This window comes from Scyliorhinus torazame, chromosome 13 (assembly GCF_047496885.1).
Source record: "Scyliorhinus torazame isolate Kashiwa2021f chromosome 13, sScyTor2.1, whole genome shotgun sequence".
NCBI lineage: Eukaryota > Metazoa > Chordata > Chondrichthyes > Carcharhiniformes > Scyliorhinidae > Scyliorhinus > Scyliorhinus torazame.
In genome coordinates, this window is record NC_092719.1 from 70,232,285 (window position 1) to 70,255,248 (window position 22,964).

General features: G+C 47.2%; 1 long non-coding RNA gene across 1 annotated transcript in view; it reads right to left on the bottom strand.

Moving 5' to 3' along the window:
- Positions 1–3,642: 3,642 nt before the first annotated feature.
- The window catches only part of LOC140387708 (uncharacterized), a 43,667-nt gene continuing 24,345 nt past the window's right edge, over positions 3,643–22,964 (bottom strand). The window contains exon 3 of the long non-coding RNA XR_011933965.1: positions 3,643–5,136. This is a non-coding gene — a long non-coding RNA (uncharacterized lncRNA). The remainder of the gene's footprint in view (positions 5,137–22,964) is intronic.

Consider the following 22,964-nt stretch of genomic DNA (forward strand, 5'->3'; position numbering starts at 1 on the left):
GAAAGCGGGCACCATAATCAAAGACTCACTCTTTCATCTTCTTCCATCGGGCAGGAGATACAAGAGTCTGAGAACACACACGAACAGACGCAAACACAGCTTCTTCCCCGCTGCTACCAGACTCGTAAACGACCCTCTTATGAACTGACCTCATTAACACTACACCCCTGTATGCTTCACCCGATGCTGGTGTTATCATAGAATCATAGAATTTACAGTGCAGAAGGAGGCCATTCGGCCCATCGAGTCTTGGAAAGAGCACCCTGCCCAAGTCCACACCTCCACCCTATCCCCATAACAAAGTAACCCCACCCAACACTAAGGGCAATTTTTGGACACTAAGGGAAACTTAGCATGGCCAATCCACCGAACCTGCACATCTTTGGAATGTGGGAGGAAACCGGAGCACCCGGAAGAAACCCACGCACACATGGGGAGAACGTGCAGACTCCGCACAGACAGTTCCCCAAGCCGGGAATCGAACCTGGGACCCTGGAGCTGTCAAGCAATTGTGCTAACCACTATGCTACCGTGCTGCCCTGCCACTATGCTACCGTGCTGCCGTGTTACGTAGTTACATTGTGTACCTTGTGTTGCCCTATTATGTATTTTCTTTTATTTGCTTTTCTTTTCATGTACTTAATGATCTGTTGAGCTGCCCGCAGAAAAATACTTTTCACTGTACCTCGGTACACGTGACAGTAAACAAACCCTATTCATTCTTCCTGCTCTGAATGTTTGTATGAATTTCATTTATCTGTGAACTGTCACGTCCAGCTATTTCAGGCAGTTGTACGGCTCCTGGGCCTGTTGTGCCCTCAAACACATTGTCATCTTCCAGGGTATGGACGTTTTGTCTCTTTTTATTTCTTGTTCGCTCTGTGGCTCTCTTTCTCTCTGGTGACTGTTTACCACCTTATTCCTTTGTTGTGCACATTTTCTCACAAGCTCTGCAGGTTGATCCATATGCGGGACATTTCCTTGCGTTCATGTGGTTGCCCATAGCTCCTGCACATCTTTCTCTCTGTCTGGTATGCATTCTTTGATTGCTGTTTCACTGCATCAACCCTATTGCCTTTCTCTTCACTGAAACCTAATCGTTTGGGTTGTCGTGTCGTCTTCCATCTGTCTAATCGTGTCTAGCCATGTCTCCTGCCTGTGACATTGTGAACATGTCCTCCACAATTAAATCATTGTGCACTTCAAGGTGTGCAGAGCCCCAAATGAGCTAATCTGGCCGCCAATGATTTGTCTTTTCTGGCTGCAAATTTCGATCTGGTTATAAAATTGTCAACAGCTTCACCTCATTCCTGCCTCAGACACTGAAATTTATCTCAGTTGACGCAAATGATTTATTTTTGCTGGAGGTGCGTGCTGAATTTTTCGATATTTTTGTCTGGATTTTTGATGTTGTCTTCGCACAACTCCCATCTATTAATCAAACGTAATCCTGTCCCTTCTCTTGACAGAAGGATAGAGCTTACCATTTCCTCTTCACTCAGGCTGATTGGTCTCCCCATGGGTTTCATTGAGGACGAGTTCCCATTGTGAGTGGGCTGCTCCCAGACCGGGAATTCCCGATGGTCCGGGGCCGAGACGTTGGGTTTGTGTGCCATGGTGGCAGCTTTATTTTCAGTTTGAAATAAACCAGTTTGGCCTTTCACTCCGGGCCTCCTGCAATTATTAAATTAGCAACAAGGATCGAATACAGGATTCTGAGCAGCTTTTACGAAACTCCCCAACGACAACTCCAGTAAGAAACAAAGCAAAAAAGAAAGAAAAACCTGGAATGTACTTGTTTGGGAAGCTCAAGCCTCACGATGTGGACGTGGAGGACTGGCCCCAGTATGCCGAACCTATGCGCTACTTCTTCTGTACAATGGCACAGAAGGGGAATAAAAGACATAAAGTAATCCTTTTGACAGCATGCAGGGTCCTGGCATTCAGCATTATATAGAGCAGTGTTTTTCAAACTTTTTTGCCCGCACCCCTTTTTACCAACCGGCCATCCTTCGGGACCCCCATCCTCCGACCTTCGCGACCCATGCCGGCCGACGTTTCCGACCCACGCCAGCTGACCTTGGCAACCCACCATTTTCACTTACATTTAATGTGACAGATGAGCATGCTTGGTCCTCACGATGTCACTTGCTTTGTCATTCAATGTTACATTTCTGATGATTTAAGATCTCACTGCATCTGTTGAAAAAACTACAGAGATTTGTCCTTGAACTAACCATGTTTGGTCTTTAAATGTCTTTGAAATTTTGAGAGTTTTAAACTTTCATTTGCATACAACACACTGCATATAACATACTTTGAATCCTGATTTGGAGTGGAACAATTAATAACCCTTACTTCAAGTAATCACCTTCACACTGCTTTGTTCCTGTTCTCAGCTTCTTCTTCATGGGTTGTTCACTCGAGGCTCTGGAGTTCACACCAGCACTGCTGGCAGCTACAAAATGGAGGAACCTCTCTCACGCCCAGAACACATGACGTCAGCGTACCAGCACATGACATGCTCTCGGCCGGGTGGGAGGCCTCCGTCAATTGCTGCGAAACACTTGCGCTGGACAGAGTTGACATCGGGAGGAGGTGGTCCACCATGCTGGGCCTACGCAATTATGATGCGGCACACATGCACGGGACGGTTGGGAATCTCAAACGTCCGTCAAACGGTGGCGTTTTAAAAATCCAGCACCGCGACCCTCCTGAGTTTCAAAACCCCGATTAAGGGTTTAACTTATCCTGCAGCCCCTGACACTAAAATGATCATCGAGCATGTGGATCTAATAAAGAACCATTGCAAAGAATCATAGAATTTATAGTGCAGAAGGAGGCCATTCTACCCATCGAGTCTGCACCGGCCCTTGGAAAGAGCCATCCTATCCACGTAACCCAGTAACCCCATTTACCTTTTTGGACACTAAGGGCAATTTAGCATAGCCAATCCACCTACCCTACACATCTTTGGATTGTGGGAGGAAACCAGAGCACCCGGAGGAAACCCACGCAGACACGAGGAGAATGTGCAGATTCCGCACAGACAGTGACCCAAGCCGTAATCAAACCTGGGACCCTGGAGCTGTGAAGCAACTGTGCTAACCACTGTGCTGCCCCTTACAATCCAAAGCTGTCCGTAATTCTCCAGTCTTACCGATTCAACATGGCTGGGTGGAACCTTGGGGAACCCAGGGTTGAATAGCTGGTTAGATTAGGGTGGTTCGATCGCACAGTGGTTAGCACTGCTGCCTCACAGCACAAGGGACCCAGGTTCAATCCCAGCCTTGGGTAAGTGTCTGTGTAGAATTTCTCCCCATATCAGCGTGGGTTTCTTCTGGGTGCTCTGGTTTCCTCCCATAGTCCAAAGACATACAGGTTAGGTGCATTGATCATGTTAAATTACCCCTTAGTGTCCAAAGATGCACAGTTAGGTGGGGTTATGAGAATAGGGTGGGTTGTGGGCGAGGTAGTCTTGCTCTGTTTCTCGGTTCTAAATATGGTGGTCAATATGGTCACCTTCCTTAATCCTAATTATGTTTACTTTATAGTCACCAGGTATCTCTCGATACCGCCACAAGGTTCAAACCCGAATACTGATCAAAGAGCCAATACACCAGTTAGTTAGTTCAAAGTCAATACAATTTACTTACACACACAGTAAGATCTACACATGCACAAAGTACTACAAACTAAACTATCTCTAATGCTAACGCTTATACTTAGCTTTGGGGGCCCACTCAGTCAGGAACAATGGCCGTTGTTCGGATCTGAGGTTTCTGGGTTCGAAGTGGCACAGGAGAACAGCTATGGTCGTCCGTCTGGTAGCGAGTGTTGACCTTGGACTTACTTGCTTCTGGTGCAGCTGGTGGACGGGTCTCTCCACTTTGAGAGCCAAGTCCAAGAGAGCGATTCTCTCTCGGGGGTTTATTCTTATACCCAGAGGGGCTTCGCGCGCTTTTGGGCTGGCCTTGAACTTGGCCCCAATTAATTGGGCCGCATCTTGATCACTGGTATTGATCTTGACCAATAAAGGGGTGGGTGCCCTGATGGCTTGGCGTGTCTTTGGTGGCCATTGGCCTTGCTTTGTTTGCGCTTTCGATTTGGGGGACTGGCGCCGAGATGTCTGGAGCTGTATTTGTTGCTTGAGTGTCTTTCCTTTGTTCCCGGAGATGGGCCATCAATATGTTAATTGACCTACAGTTTCAGTCCCGTCTGGGAGCTGCCTTCCCAATACGCATCCAGGCTCTGTGCCTGCTTGCTTTCTTAACATTGTCCATAGTTCCCTACATTCATTGCAAGCATCCATTTTGTATTCTGGAAGTGACCATCCCAGATGGCTACACACCCTCCTTGTGATCCTCAACGCGAAGCGTGAAGGATCAAATTACTGCATCTTCTTCGTTCTCCGCCTAAGTCGGGCACCCATAAGCAAGGTCAAGCTCTACGCTACTCTGACCTATGGATTGGAACTTTTACCTAAATTACTTTTACGTACACACATCATTATAAAATTCTACTGGCCGCTATGACATTCAGGCATGCATTACAAAATAAAATAAAAAACTGGAACCTCTAACTGTCCTTAACTAAACTATCCTTAATCAATTAAAAACATGTACAACATTTTAAACTATACAGTAGCAGCAACACAGGTCTCTCTGGCTTGGCAGTCAAGCACAGAGTTTTACATCTCTTTTATTAGAACAAACACAAAAAAACAGATGCATTTCAATTCACTGAAAGAAGGTGGGGGTTTGTTGAAGTCCGAAAATAGAGGATCTGAATGTGTATACCAGAGTGTGGGAGGCTTTCCTCCTCCATTTCCAAAGCCTTAGTGTCTTAACGACACTGCAGAGTATTGCAAGTACTAATAGTGTTTCTACAACGTAGGACGGGGAATACCAAGTAATGAACTTGTTACACCAGGTTGGTGTATCGGTTGCTATCTCTGGGTACAGTGTATGGCAGGGGTGGGAAACATTCACGGCCTGTGCGGTAGGGGTCAGGGGGGTCGCGTCCGCGCGCAACTGTAGGGATCCCGCGAAGATCCAAATGTAGACTATGATGGTTGTCTTCATGTTCTTCTTCTTTCTGTCATAATGTCCCTGAGGCTTCTGTGGTTCCGGAGTTCTGTGGACACAAGCATATTTTCTGTTATTATCTTGTTTAAGATCTCGTATGTCTGCCTGTCCTTTTATTGCCAATTACCCATTATAATTGGTCACTATCTGTGACTCACTCCTTTTTTTAAACCAAATATTTGGGACAAGACAGCCGAGAAAAAAATACTGACACAGTGCGAGCAGTCTCGCATCCTGTGTGGGCGATGCGGTAAATGTACCATCCCAATGTTTGAGGATGTAAATAGCATATGGAAGGCAACCTAAGGGTCGCCGTAAAACAAACAAAAGTTCCAAAAGAGGTGCGAATGGGCCGCAGCGGGTAAGAATGGGTGGAATCCCCGGGTAGGACGTTGACCAGTGCCGTATGTGCTCTACCCGAGCGTAGCTGACCAGATGGGGGTCCTCAGGCAGGGAGGGGATTAGTGCCGTTACTCCACTGCCTGAGCGGCCGGACAAGAACGGTCAGAATTTGTGTTCGCCGTGGATGTTGCCTCTCGTCAGGAGAGTAGTTATGATCGGTTGTCTGCCAACAAACTAGTCGTGGCCAGTGGGCGTTAAAAGAGTGGTGGCATGGGGCCATGAAAAACTTTAAGTGGACAAACAACATTTACAGTAACAAACATTTAACGTAACACACAAACATAACAAAAATCGTGCAGGTTCCATCAGAAAGAAGGACACCGTAAATCACATTTGGCTTGGGGTGTAACTAGCATATGGAGTCAGTGTAGTGTGACCGAAGAAAAGAGGAAGGAGGAGAGAAACAAAAATGAAGTGGCATTGCTGAGGTGTCCCTGCTATGAGAAGTGACGGGTAAGCGCCCACAGTTTGCATGGGGCAGCTGGGACCTTGCAGCTGCTGTGGGTGGTGTTCTCTTTCATATCTGGGGACTAGTCTAGCTGGTGGTGGGGGTCTCCTGCAATCTTGGGCGAAGTGTCCTGACTGCCCACAGTTGTAACATTCTTCGAATTAAGGCTGCTGTGGGCTGTTTCTTCCCTCATTTACCCATGCGGGGTTCTGGTGCATCCTAACTGGATGCATGTTCGCATCTGCCTGCTCTTCCTCTGCTTTGCCATAAGCTGTTTTACCTTGGATGGACTGTTCCCAAGTGCGGGACAATCTTTTCAAAACCCATTTCTCGTTGTGGGCCTCGTCTGAGGGGTCGTAATTTGTGGGCCATCAATATGTTAATTGACCTACAGTTTCAGTCCTGTCTGGGAGCTGCCTTCCCAATACGCATCCAGGCTCTGTGCCTGCTTGCTTTCCTAACATTGTCCATAGTTCCCTACATTCATTGCAAGCATCCATTTTGTATTCTGGAAGTGGCCATCCCAGGTGGCTACACTAGGGTGTTCTTTCAGAGGATCGGAGCAGACCCGATGGGCTGAATGGCCTCCTTCTACACTGTAGGAATTCTATGGTTTCTACTCTATTAAGGAAGCATCCCTGACCGAGATGCTACGCGACTGGCTAGTGTGTAGGATCAAAAAGAATTATTGGAAGAACCCACCCCAGCCCTCAAAGCATCGATAGAATTAGCACTATCATTGGCTGAAAAAGGGGCCCAAGAACTCCAAGGGATGATGGACAGTACCGTTCTTAGGCTGGGGGTGCGGGAGGACCCTCATATAGAAAAGCCAGCATTCCCAGCGATCGCTCCCATGTGCCTCACCCACCACCAACTCAACATTCAGCCAGGACATTCCGGCATCACAAACGATGGACAACTAACCGTGGAAGTAACAGGGAAGCCTCCCCAGAGGACTACAAGTGCCAGTCGCAGGTCTGCCGTAAGTGTTGCCATAGGACATGACCCAGGCAAAACTGCCAGAATCAGCTGCTCAGGCCAGAAGCCAAAGCCACCTTAGGCCCAGGTCTTGGAAGTCTATCAGCCTGTAGAGAACTAAACGGTGCAGTTGCCCTGTTGAAGATAACACTCTTGGTGAACGGTCATTTCCTAGAAATGGAGAAATGGAGGTGGATACGGGAACAGACCTTTATCAGGGAACAGACCTTCCGGCATCTTGCCCCCTAGGCCTGCATCACACCAACGCATTGTTCGTCACATACATCGAAGAATATTTGAAGATTATGGGATCACTTTGACCCCAGTTACCCATGGACAGGAGGTGGCCCGACTCCTGCTCATAGTTGTATGAGGACCAGGATCCAGCCTGTTGGGCAGACACCGGCTCCACATGATTCATTTGGACTGTCTACAAATTTTTAAACTCGGAACCGGTGGACTGTATATTCAGGTATGGTCCAATATTCCAGGTATGGTCTCCCCAAGGCCCTGTATAATCGCAGCATTACATCCCTGCTCCTGCACTCGAATCTGTAGTGATCTACATGCACATAAGGGGTTAATGTGTAATCAGTAGGACCAGATGATCACTAGAGGGCCAGACCAAAAGGGGTATAAAAGCAACCACATTGTGTGTGTCTCTCTCTCTCTCTTTTGGATGTACTGTGACCAGGACAGGAGTATCAGATTAGCTCAGATGGTTAGTGTAGTTACACATAGTTACTGTAGTTAGAGCTTGTTAACCTTATCACTAGTATCAATGTTCAAGTAAAGAACTCACGCAATTATTGTTATAGTTACTCAATAAACCTTTTGCTACTACTGGACGAGTTCGAGTCTTCTTCATCGAGATTCAGAAGACCTCATCAGTAACCAAGGTTTGAGTAACACATATCGTAGTATATCAAAGCACACAAAGAAGTGTAATAAAAGATGATACAGGAATGTAATCAAAGAGAATCCTCTCACTATGAAGGCCGACATACCATTTGTCTTCTTTACTGCCTACTGCACCTGTATGCTTACTTTCAGCGACTGGTGTACGAGGGCACCCAGGTCTCGTTACATATTCCCCTCACCCAAATCATGGCCATTCAGATAATAATCTGTCACCCCGGGCGGAATTCTCCCCCCCCCTACGCCGGGTGGGAGAATCGCCGGGGCGCCGCGCGAGTCCCGCCACACCGCCCCGGGACCCGCACGCGATTCTCCCACCCCCCCCCCCCCAAACCGGCACGGCGAGAATCACGGCTGGCCGCTCGGAGAATCGGCGCTTGCTGTTTGTAATGAGCGAGCGGCGATTCTCAGACCCGCACGGGCCAAGCAGCCTGCCCAACACGACAGGTTCCCACCGGCGCCGTCCACACCTGGTCGCTGCCGGCGGGAACAGCGCGGGAACGCTGGGGGGGGGGGCCTGTGGGGGGAGGGGGGTTCCTGCACCGGTGGGGGGGACTCAAACGGGGTCTGGCCCGCGATCGGTGCCCACCGATCGGCGGGCCAGCCTCTCTGAAGGAGGACCTCCTTTCCTCCGCTGCCCCGCAAGATCCATCCGATATCTTCTTGCGGGGCGGCCGCGGGGAGGACGGTAATCGCGCATGCGCGGGTTGGCGCCGGTCAACCTGCGCATGCGCGGATGACGTCATTTACACGGCGCCGGCCGTGTCATTTACGCGCCCCCGCTTTTACCCGCATGCGTAAATGACGCGGCGCCACTCCTAGCCCCCCGGGGGCAGGAGAATAGGGGGCTGGGAATGGCCTCCGACGCCGGAGTGAAACACTCTGGTTTTCATTCCGGCGTCGGGACCTAGTCTCCCAATGGGAGAATTGCGCCTCCCATTTCTGCAACCAAAGTGAATAATTCACAATTATCCAAATTATACTGCATCTGCCATGCATTTGCCCACTCACTCAACTTGTCGAAATACATAGAAACATACAAAGAAAACAGGAACAGGAGTTGGCCATTCGACCCTTCGAGCCTGCCCTGCTATTCATTATGATCATGGCTGATCATCAAGTTCAATAACCTGATCCCGCCTGCCCCCCAATAACCCTTGATTTCTTTAGCCCCAAGAGCTACATCTAATTCCTGCTTGAAATAACATAATGCTTTGGCATCAACTACTTTCTGTGGTAGTGAATTTCACAGATTTGCCACTCTCTGGGTAAAGAAATTTCTCCTTAATTCAGGCCTAAAAAGTTTCCCTTACCTCAAACTATGAACCCTAGTTCTAGGCTCTCCAACACAATTGCATCCTCATCACAACTCAGCCTTCTACTCAGCTTTGTGTCATCTACAAATTTGGAGATATTACATTTAGTACCCCCTCATCTAAAACATTAATATATACTGTGAAATGCTGGAGACCCAGCACTGATCCCTGCGGTACCCCACTAGTGCCTGTCTGCCATTTGGAAAAATAACCATTTATTCCTCCTCTTTGTTTCCTGTCTGCTGAGCAGTTTTCTATCCATCTTAATGCATGACCTCTAATCCCATGCACTTTAATTTACACGCTAATCTCTTGTGTGGGATTTTGTCAAAAGCCTTCTGAAAGTCCAAATAAACTACATCCACTGGCTTCCCCTCATGAACTTCATCAGTTGCACCCTTGAAGAATTCCAACAGATTTGTCAGCATGATTTTCCTTTCATAAATCCATGTTGACTCTGTCTGATCCTGTCACTGTTTTCGAAGTGCTTTGCTATCAAATCTTTGATAATAGATTCAAGAATTTTCCGTACTACGATGTCAGGCTTACTGGTCTATAATTCCCAGTTTTCTCTCTACCTCTTTTAAATGAGCTACCCTCCAATCTGCAGGAGCTGTTGCAGAGACTATTGAATCTTGGAAGATGCCCACCAATGCATCCATTATTTCTTGGGCTACTTCCTTATGTACTCTGGGATGTGGATTATCAGGCCCTGGGGATTTTTCAGACTTTAACCCCATCAATTCCCCCAACACCATTTCTCTACTAATATTTATTTCCTTCAGTTCCTCTCTCTCACTAAACCATGTGTTCCCCAACATTTCTGGTGTCTTAGTGTCCTCCTTTGTGAACACAGAACCAAAGTATGTATTTCGCTGGTCAGGCATTTCTTTGATCGCCATTATAAATTTTCCTGTTTCTGACTGTAATGAACCTAAATTTGTCTTCACCAACTTTTTTCTCTTCACATATCTAGACAATTTTGTGAGCAATTCCAACCCCCACAGCCAAAGCAAGGTGAATCTTCTAGCCTCGCTTAAATTCTTATAAATTTGGTCTCTTCAGTTTGAGCATAAGCTCCCTCCTACATTCTGCGTGATGAGCAATAAAGATTTGGTGCTTCTATCTCCCTGCCGTCACTCACATTCTTGCCCTCTCTCAGGTTCTCTCAAACTCAGAGTCTGGTTCAATGATACCTTAGAAAACCCTGTAAGCCAATATTTCAATGTCTTGTTATGGACTTTTCCCCTCTCAAAGCCCATCTCCATGGCAACACGATTCATTTGGGACTTATATCCAGGTATAAATGATAATTAGCTACCCTTTAGACCCACAACTCCATTCTATACTGAAATTAAACAGACAGTTTAAAGTTTTCATTCATGTGTGCGCTGCCCAAAGGCAGGTCCTTGACTCATTGGGCGTGATTTAATGGCACAGAAACAGAGTCCTGTTTCAGGAGCATTGAGCGGGGTGTTTCTTGGCAGATGCAGCACAGAGAATGACACCACTGTCTAACAGCACTTTGCCATTTTTTTGGCTTCAGCGTGGAAAGCACCGCCAAGGCCGCACTTATATAATTTCGCTCAGCTCAGCTTGTTAGTGCAGGAAGAGAATTCATAGATCAGAGACCATTTTTAAATGCCGCATCAATCTTTTGACCCTCTTTAGCATTCCCACCACTGCCTTCACACCCCCACCCCTGCACTGCACCCAACGTATCTTTTACGGGGTCCACAAGCCCGCCCTCACACCACCACTTAAAGGCAATGTACTCCCGGGCCAGATCCCTAGCACAGGCAACCTGGCACCCAGACAACTTGGCACTGCAAACATGGCACACTGACAGTGCTACCCGGGCACTGTATCAACTATATCTCCGTGACATTTCCAGGGTGCTTGAGTGGCACTGCCAGGGCACATGGGTGGCAGTGCCAAGATGCCAGGTTGGCAGTGCCAAAGTGCCCAGGTGCCAGAGGGTGTGCCAGGGTACCACCCTGCCCAGAACGCAACCACCCAGCATTTCTAATGGCCTGAGAAACCCCCTAAGTGCTGTTACACCTGGTGTGCGTTTGTGAAAACCTGTGCTAAATGGTGAGGTTTCTGGTGAGGCCATTAGTTCCCAGGCCCCGGGAGAACCTGGCATAGGCGTATTTAAATTAGTTCATTTAAATATGCAAATTTGGATCTCGCCCAGCAAGAGCGAGAACCACATTGCGGCATCTTGCAAGATTTTGTTAAATCTCGAGAGGCGTTTCGAGCGTCGCAAATTTCGTAAGGGGCCTCTCATAAGATTCAACGGCTTTGTTGTGCCACAAGGTCGGGCGTGACAAGGCAATTAAATCACACCCATTGCCTGCAGTTGCTTCATCCTGGACCATTTTCTTGGCAGTTTTTGTTAGTGGTGGCTGGTCATTACCTCTACTCTCAGGGGCAGGGCAGGGAGGCAGGACCCAAATCTAACTCAGCCAGAACAGGTATTACTCTGAACCACATGATGGTCTTCTGGCCAACAAAGCTAACAAGCTGAGTTTAAGATACAAGTTTATAAAACCTGAAATTGCGAACATCTCCCTGCCAATCTTGGAGACATGTAGTCTATCCACCATCAGCACAACTGCTCTGGTCATTTTTTACAGATGAGAATATCTTGTAACTTCTTCCCAGTAAATCAATCCAGGCCCTACTATCACCACAGCAACCGTGTTGTCAAATTTGATTGGGAGCAAATCACCTGACCCCCTTCGCTATTTTACATGAAATTAAACAAACAGTCCAAAAACATAACAGACTTAGAAACTTTGTATTTGCCATATTCTACATATGCGCACCAATTTCCAAACCCTGCTCCCATATGCCCACAGTAACTCCCAGATCCTGGTCTGAAATATACACCCTCCCTGGTGGATTTTGAGGCAGTGGGGCAGGAGGCATGGAATTGCATGGACAGGGTTACTTCCAGGAGCACCCCCCCCCACTGAACTGGAAGCAATTCCATGGTGGGGCGGGCAGGACCTAAGAGGGGAGGGAAGGACAGGGTACCCACCAATGCCTCAATTAAGGCCTTTTCCTGCCCAGCCTGTACCTTTAGGCTGGTGAATTAAAGATCTTGATAGGGATGGGGGGTGGGTGGGAATCATAGAATTTACAGTGCAGAAGTAGGCCATTCGGCCCATCGAGTCTGCATCGGCCCTTGGAAAGAGCACCCTACCGAAGTCAACAACTCCACCCTATCCGCATAACCCAGTAACCCCACTTCAACGTTTTTGACACTAAGGGTAATTTAGCATGGTCAATCCACCTAACCTGAACATCTTTGGACTGTGGGAGGAAACCGGAGCACCCGGAAGAAACCCACGCAGACATGAGGAGAAAGTGCAAACTCCCCACAGACAGTGACTCAAGCTGAGAATCAAACCTGGGACCCTGGAGCAGTGAAGCAACAGTGCTAACCACTGTGCTACCATGCCCCCCTGGGGAATGAGACAAAAAAAAAATCAAAATTATATCTCGGGCAGGAAAAGGGGGCATGGGGACAGGCACATCTATCAGAATCCATCTTCTGACTGGGGGCACATTGCCTCAAGACCATCAGCTCTCCAAGGCGGGACATCTGACCAAGTGAGGTCCAAAGTCCTGCCTTCTGCCAAATGACATGAGGCCAGTTGGAGTCGGCTAAACATCACCCACACCAACTCCCAGATCCTGACAAAACATCACCCACACAAACTCCCAGATCCTGACTAAACATCAGCCACACCAATCCTGATCCTGACTAAACATCACCCACACCAATTCCAAATCCTGACTAAACATCACCCACATCGACTCCAGAATCCTGACTAAACATCACCCACACCAACTCCCAGATCCTGACTAAACTTCACCCACACCAATCCTGATCCTGACTAAACATCACCCACATCAACTCCCGAATCCTGACTAAACATCACCCACATCGACTCCCGAATCCTGACTAAACATCACTTACACCAATCCTGAATCCTGTTTAAACATCACCCACACCAATCCTGAATCCTGACTAAACATCACCCACACCAATCCCAAATCCTGACTAAACATCACCCACATCGACTCCAGAATCCTGACTAAACTTCACCCACACCAACTCCCAAATCCTGATTAAACATCACCCACATCGATTCCAGAATCCTGACTAAACATCACCCACACCAACTCCCAAATGCTGACTAAACATTACCCACACAGACTCCCAAATCCTGACTAAACATCACCCAAACCAATTCCCGATTCCTGACTAAACATCACCCACACCAACTCCCGAATCCTGACTAATCATCACCCACATCAACTCCCGAATCATGACTAAACATCACCCACATCGACTCCCGAATCCTGACTAAACATCACTTACACCAATCCTGAATCCTGTTTAAACATCACCCATACCAATCCTGAATCCTGACTAAACATCACCCACATCAACTCCCTCACATGACTAAACATCACCACACCAAGTTCCGAATCCTTGATATACTACACTTTGTGGTAATATATCGTTACTCTTTGCTTTGTGACCCAGAATTGTCTGATGAGTTGATTATAAAGAAATCACCAATCTTTAATTTGAAGCAAAACTATTGAATAATGATTAAATTAAATAGAGTTCGTACACTCTACAGAGCTATAACTATTAATCAAGTAAATTGAGTCTGTTAAACATAAATCTATAATCTAGAATTAACTAATGATGTCTTCGTGCTACTTCTTTCTAATCTAAACTAGTCCATGAGCTGTGATCAATCTCTCTCCTCTGCAAAAACTCCACTTACTACCCAGCATTCCCTAAGGTTTCATAGTTATACTTTGAACTGGTGTTGCCCTCTGGTGTTTGAGTTACACTCAGGTGTAATAATTAACCCTTTACTGGCATACCTATATACATATCATTACAATCCTGACTAAACATCACCCACTCCAACTCCCGAATCCTGACTAAATATCATCCACACCACGTCCCGAATCCTAAAAAAACATCACCCACTCCAACTCCCAGATCCTTACTAAACATCACCCACACCAATCCTGAATCCTAACTAAATATCACCCACACCAATCCCAAATCCTGGCAAAACATCACCCACACCAATCCCGAATCCTGACTAAACATCACCCACACCAACTCCTGGATCCTGACTAAACATCTCCCACACCACCTCCCGAATCCTAAAAAAACATCACCCACTCCAACTCCGAGATCCTGACTAAACATCACCCACACCACCACCCGAATCCTAAAAAAAATCACCCACTCCAACTCCAAGATCCTGACTAAACATCAACCACTTCAACTCCCAGATCCTGACTAAACATCATCCACACCAATCCTGAATCCTGACTAAACATCACCCACGCCAATCCCGAATCCTGACTAAACATCACCCACACCAACTCCCGAATCCTGACTAAACATCAGCCACAACAACTCCCGAATCCTTACTAAACATCACCCCACACCAATCCCGAATCCTGACTAAACATCACCCAGACCAATCAAGAATCCTGACTAAACACCAACCACACCAACTCCGGAATTGTGACTAAACGTCACCCACACCAACTCCTGAATCCTGACTAAACATCACCCACACCAACTCCTGAACCTGACTAATCATCACGCACACCAACTCCCAGGCTAAACATCACCCACACCAACTCCTGAACCTGACTAAACATCACCCACACAAACTCCTGAATCCTGACTAAACATCACTCACACCAACTCCAGCATCCTAACTAAATCACTCTCGCTCCAACCCCCAAGTCCTGATGAAGCATCACCCACACCAACTCCCAGATCCTGGCTAAAAACCACCCACACCAACTCCCAGACCCTGACTAAACATCACCCACACCAACTCCCAGATCCTGACTAAACATCACCCACACCAACTCCCAGATCCTGACTAAACATCACACACACCAACTCCCAGATCCTGACTAAATATCGCCCTCACCAACTCCCAGATCCTGGCTAAACATCACCCACAACAACTCCCAGATCCTGACTAAACATCACCCACACCAACTCCCAGATCCTGACTAAACATCACCCAGACCAATCCTGATCCTGACTAAACATCACCCACACCAATCCTGAATCCTGACTAAAGATCACCCACATCGACTCCCGGATCCTGACTAAACATCACCCACACCAATCCCAAATCCTGACTAAACATTACCCGCACCAACTCCCGAAACCTGACTAAACATCACCCACAACAATCCCGAATCCTGACTAAACACCACCCACACCAACTCCAGAATTGTGACTAAACATCACCCACACCAACTCCTGAATCCTTACTAAACATCACCCCACACCAATCGCGAATCCTGACTAAACATCACCCAGACCAATCCCGAATCCTGACTAAACACCACCCACACCAACTCCAGAATTGTGACTAAACATCACCCACACCAACTCCTGAATCCTGACTAAACATCACCCACACCAACTCCTGAACCTGACTAAACATCACCCACACCAACTCCCAGGTCCTGGCTAAACATCACCCACACCAGCTCCCAGATCCTGGCTAAACATCACCCACACGAACTCCTGAATCCTGACTAAACATCGCACACACCAACTCCAGCATCCTGACTAAACATCGCCCACACCAACTCCAGCATCCTGACTAAATCACTCTCGCTCCAAACCCAAAGTCCCGACGAAGCATCACCCACACCAACACCCAGATCCTGACTAAACATCACCCACACCAACTCCCAGATCCTGACTAAACATCACACACACCAACTCCCAGATCCTGACTAAATATCGCCCACACCAACTCCCAGATCCTGGCAAAACATCACCCACACCAACTCCCAGATCCTGACTAAACATCACCCACACCAACACCCAGATCCTGACTAAACATCACCCAGACCAATCCTCATCCTGACTAAACATCACCCACACCAATCCTGAATCCTGACTAAACATCACCCACACCAATCCTGAATCCTGACTAAATATCACCCACACCATCCCAAATCTTGACTAAACATCATCCACATCGACTCCAGAATCCTGACTAATCATTACCCACACCAACTCCTTAATCCTGACTAATCACCCACACCAACTCCCGAATGCTGACTAAACATTACCCACACCGACTCCCGAGTCCTGACTATGCATCACCCAAACCAATTCCCGAATCCTGACTAAACATCACCCACACCAACTCCCGAATCCTGACTAAACATCACCCACATCAACTCCCGAATCCTGACTAAACATCACCCGCATCAACTCCCGAATCCTGACGAAACATCACTTACACCAATCCTGAATCCTGTTTAAACATCACCCACACCAATCCTGAATCCTGACTAAACATCACCCACATCAACTCCCGCACCTGACTAAACATGACCCACACCAAGTTCCGAATCCTTGATATACTACACTTTGTGGTAATATATCGTTACTCTTTGCTTTGTGATCCAGAATTGTCTGATGAGTTGATTATAAAGAAATCACCAATCTTTAATTTGAAGCAAAACTATTCAATAATGATTAAATTAAATAGAGTTCGTACACTCTACAGAGCTATAACTATTAATCAAGTAAATTGAGTCTGTTAAACATAAATCTATAATCTAGAATTAACTAATGATGTCTTCGTGCTACTTCTTTCTAATCTAAACTAGTCCATGAGCTGTGATCAATCTCTCTCCTCTGCAAAAACTCCACTTACTACCCAGCATTCCCTAAGGTTTCATAGTTATACTTTGAACTGGTGTTGCCCTCTGGTGTTTGAGTTACACTCAGGTGTAATAATTAACCCTTTACTGGCATACCTATATACATATCATTACAATCCTGACTAAACATCACCCACTCCAACTCCCGAATCCTGACTAAATATCATCCACACCACCTCCCGAATCCTGAAAAAACATCACCCACTCCAACTCCCAGATCCTTAATAAACATCACCCACACCAATCCTGAATCCTAACTAAATATCACCCACACCAATCCCGAATCCTGGCAAAACATCACCCACACCAATCCCGAATCCTGACTAAACATCACCCACACCAACTCCTGGATCCTGACTAAACATCTCCCACACCACCTCCCGAATCCTAAAAAAACATCACCCACACCGACTCCCAGATCCTGGCAAAACATCACCCACACCAACTCCCAGATCCTGACTAAACATCACCCACACCAACACCCAGATCCTGACTAAACATCACCCAGACCAATCCTGAATCCTGACTAAACATCACCCACACCAATCCTGAATCCTGACTAAATATCACCCACACCAATCCCAAATACTGACTAAAGATCACCCACATCGACTCCCGGATCCTGACTAAACATCACCCACACCAATCCCGAATCCTGACTAAACATCACCCGCACCAACTCCCGAAACCTGACTAAACATCACCCACACCAACTCCCGAATCCTTACTAAACATCACCCCACACCAATCCCGAATCCTGACTAAACATCACCCAGACCAATCCCGAATCCTGACTAAACACCACCCACACCAACTCCAGAATTGTGGCTAAACATCACCCACACCAACTCCTGAATCTTGACTAAACATCACCAACACCAACTCCTGAACCTGACTAAACATCACCCACACCAACTCCCAGGTCCTGGCTAAACATCACCCACACCAGCTCCCAGATCCTGGCTAAACATAACCCACACCAACCCCTGAACCTGACTAAACATCACCCACACCAATTCCTGAATCCTGACTAAACATTGCCGACACCAACTCCAGCATCCTGACTAAATCACTCTCACTCCAAACCCAAAGTCCCGACGAAGCATCACCCACACCAACACCCAGATCCTGGCTACAAATCACCCACACCAACTCCCAGACCCTGACTAAACATCACCCACACCAACTCCCAGATCCTGACTAAACATCACCCACACCAACTCCCAGATCCTGACTAAACATCACACACACCAACTCCCAGATCCTGACTAAATATCGCCCACACCAACTCCCAGATCCTGGCAAAACATCACCCACACCAACTCCCAGATCCTGACTAAACATCACCCATACCAACACCCAGATCCTGACTAAACATCACCCAGACCAATCCTCATCCTGACTAAACATCACCCACACCAATCCTGAATCCTGACTAAACATCACCCACACCAATCCTGAATCCTGACTAAATATCACCCACACCAATCCCAAATCTTGACTAAACATCACCCACATCGACTCCAGAATCCTGACTAATCATTACCCACACCAACTCCTTAATCCTGACTAATCACCCACACCAACTCCCGAATGCTGACTAAACATTACCCACACCGACTCCCGAGTCCAGACTATGCATCACCCAAACCAATTCCCGAATCCTGACTAAACATCACCCACACCAACTCCCGAATCCTGACTAAACATCACCCACATCAACTCCCGAATCCTGACTAAACATCACCCGCATCAACTCCCGAATCCTGACGAAACATCACTTACACCAATCCTGAATCCTGTTTAAACATCACCCACACCAATCCTGAATCCTGACTAAACATCACCCACATCAACTCCCGCACCTGACTCAACATGACCCACACCAAGTTCCGAATCCTTGATATACTACACTTTGTGGTAATATATCGTTACTCTTTGCTTTGTGATCCAGAATTGCCTGATGAGTTGATTATAAAGAAATCACCAATCTTTAATTTGAAGCAAAACTATTCAATAATGATTAAATTAAATAGAGTTCGTAAACTCTGCAGAGCTATAACTATTAATCAAGTAAATTGAGTCTGTTAAACATTAATCTATAATCTACAATTAATTAATGATGTCTTGATGCTACTTCTTGCTAATCTAAACTAGTCCATGAGCTGTGATCAATCTCTCTCCTCTGCGAACACTCCACTTATTACCCAGCATTCCCGAAGGTTTGATATTTATACTTTGAACTGGTGTTGCCCTCTGGTGTTTGAGTTACACTCAGATATAATAATTAACCCTTTACTGGCGTACCTATATACATATCATTACATTCCTGACTAAACATCACCCACTCCAACTCCCGAATCCTGACTAAGCATCATCCACACCACCTCCCGAATCCTGAAAAAACATCATCCACTCCAACTCCCAGATCCTTACTAAACATCACCCACACCAATCCTGAATCCTAACTAAATATCACCCACACCAATCCCGAATCCTGGCAAAACATCACCCACACCAATCCCGAATCCTGACTAAACATCACCCACACCAACTCCTGAATCCTGACTAAACATCTCCCACACCACCTCCGGAATCCTGAAAAAACATCACCCACTCCACTTTCCAGATCTGACTAAATATCACCCACACCAAATCCTGAATCACGACTAAACATCACCCACACCACCTCCCGAATCCTAAAAAATATCACCCACTCCAACTCCCAGATCCTGACTAAACATAACCCACTTCAACTCCCAGATCCTGACTAAACATCATCCACACCAATCCTGAATCCTGACTAAACATCACCCACACCAATCCCGAATCCTGACTAAACATCACCCACATCGATTCCCTTATCCTGACTAAACATCACCCACTCCAATCCCGAATCCTGACTAAACATCACCCGCACCAACTCCCGAATCCTGACAAAACATCACCCACAACAACTCCTGAATCCTTACTAAACATCAACCCACACCAATCCCGAATCCTGACAAACATCACCCAGACCAATCCCGAATCTTGACTAAACACTACCCACGCCAACTCCAGAATCCTGACTAAACATCACCCACACCAACTCCCAGATCCTGACTAAACATCACCCGCACCAACTCCCAATTCCTGACTAATTATCACCCACACCAACTCCCGAATCCAGACTAAACATCACCCACACCAACTCCCAAATGCTGACTAAACATTACCCACTCCAACTCCCGAATCATGACTAAACATCACCCAAACCAATTCCCGAATCCTGACTAAACATCACCCACACCAATTCCCGAATCCTGACTAAACATCACCCACATCGACTCCCGAGTCCTGACTAAACATCACCCACACCAACTCCCGAATCCTGATTAACATCACCCACACCGACTCCCAGGTCCTGACTAAACATCACTTATACCAATCCTGAATCCTGATTAAACATCACCCACACCAATCCTGAATCCTGACTAAACATCACCCACATCAACTCCCGCACCTGACTAAACATCACCGACACCAAGTTCCGAATCCTGACTAAGCATCACACACACCACTCCCAGATCCTTGTTATACTACACTTTGTGGTAATATATCGTTACTCTTTGCTTTGTGATTCAGAATTGTCTCATGAGTTGATTATAAAGAAATCACCAATCTTTAATTTGAAGCAAAACTATTGAATAATGATTAAATTAAATTGAGTTTGTACACTCTACAGAGCTATAACTATTAATAAAGTAAATTGAGTCTGTTAAACATAAATCTGTAATCTAGAATTAACTAATGATGTCCTTGTGCTTCTTCTTTCTAATCTAAACTAGTCCATGAGCTGTGATCAATCTCTCTCCATTGCGAACACTCCACTTACTACCCAGAATTCCCTGAGGTTTGATATTTATACTGTGAACTGCTGTTGCCCTCTGGTGTTTGAGTTACACTCAGATGTAATCATTAACCCTTTACTGGCATACCTATATACATATCGTTAGAATCCTGACTAAACATCACCCACACCACCTCCCGAATCCTGAAAAAACATCACCCACTCCAACTCCCAGATCCTTACTAAACATCACCCACACCAATCCTGAATCTTAACTAAATATTACCCACACCAATCCCGAATCCTGACTAAACATCACCCACACCAATCCCGAATCCTGACTAAACATCACCCACACCAACTCCTTGGGCTGGATTCTCCGCCCCGCCACACCACTATTCAGCCTCGACCCGCTGGCGGGATTCTCCGTTACGCAGGACGGTCAATGGGGTTTCCCATTGTGGGACAGCCCCATGCTGTCGGAAAACTCCCGGGCGGCTGCAAAACGGAGAATCGCGCCGGGGAGAAACCCACCTCCCAACCCTGACTAAACATCACTCACACCCACTCCCAGATCCTGACTAAACATCGCCCACACCAACTCCCGAATCCTGACTAAACATCGCCCACACCAACTCCCAGACCCTGACTAAACGTCACCCACACCAATCCTGAATCCTGACTAAACATCACCCACACTAATCCTGAATCCTGACTAATCATCACCCACGCCAACTCCCAGATCCTGATGAAACATCGCCCATACCACCTCCTGAATCCTGACTAAACGTCACCCACACCAATCCTGAATCCTTACTAAACATCACCCACACTAATCCTGAATCCTGACTAATCATCACCCACACCAACTCCCAGATCCTGACTAAACATCACCCACACCACCTCCTGAATCCTGACTAATCATCACCCACACCAACTCCCAGATCCTGACTAAACATCACCCACACCACCTCCTGAATCCTGACTAAACATCACCCACACCAACTCCCAGACCCTGACTAAACGTCACCCACACAAACTCCTGAATCCTGGCTAAACATCACCCACACCAATCCCGAATCCTGACTAAACCTCACCCACACCAATCCCGAATCCTGACTAAACACCACCCACACCAGTCCCGAATCCTGACTAAACATCACCCACACCACCTCCCGAATCCTGACTAAACATCACTCACACCAACTCCCGAATCCTGACTAAACATCACCCACACCACCTCCCGAATCCTGACTAAACATCACTCACACCACCTCCTGAATCCTGACTAAACATCACCCACACCAACTCCCAGACCCTGACTAAACGTCACCCACACAAACCCAGAATCCTGACTAAACATCACCCACACCAATCCCGAATCCTGACTAAACATCACCCACACGAACTCCTGAATCCTGGCTAAACATCACCCACACCAATCCCGAATCCTGACTAAACATCACCCACACCACCTCCCGAATCCTGAATAAACATCACCCGCATCAACTCCCAAATCCTGATTTAAAATCACCCACAACAACTTCTGAATCTTGACTAAACATCAGACACACCAACTCCCGAATCCTGGGCGGTATTCTCCGTTGCCCGACGCCGATATCCTAATCGGTGGTCGGGCGGAGAAATCTTTCCAATGCCCAAATCAGGGGGCGGCGCCGGTTTGACGCCAGTTTTCGAGTCTCCACTTCCTCCGAAATGGCATCATCGCGTTGCAGGCCGCACGCCGTTGGAAAGGCGTTCGCTCGTCATCGGAAGCAACCCCCAATGCTCCGTTCCCAATGGGTCGGGTTCCCACCGGCCCGGAACACTTAAGCTATTTTTTTTCGTTGACCACGCGTGGAGGCTGCAGTCTGTGTCCACACCGCCACAGTCGGGGGCAGGGGGGGGCCGTGCCACTGGCCGGAGGGACTTCGGTGAGGGCTGGAGGGACTGGTGAGGGGTGGTCTGGGGGTGGCGAGGGGGTTTACTGGGGGTCATTATTTGGCAGGCCAGGTCTGCGCGTCGCCGGCTCCATGTTGCACGGCACAGCTGCCGCAAGCCGCCGGCGTGCGCATGCGTAGCCATGGACCTGGCCATTCTCCAGCCGTTTTTGCCGAAGAAGCCGGGTGCTTTACCCCACGCAACTGCTAGCCCCCCCAACAGTCCTGGAATCGGTGCAGCTCTTGCGCTGTTTTTTCCGGCATAAAACGCTACTG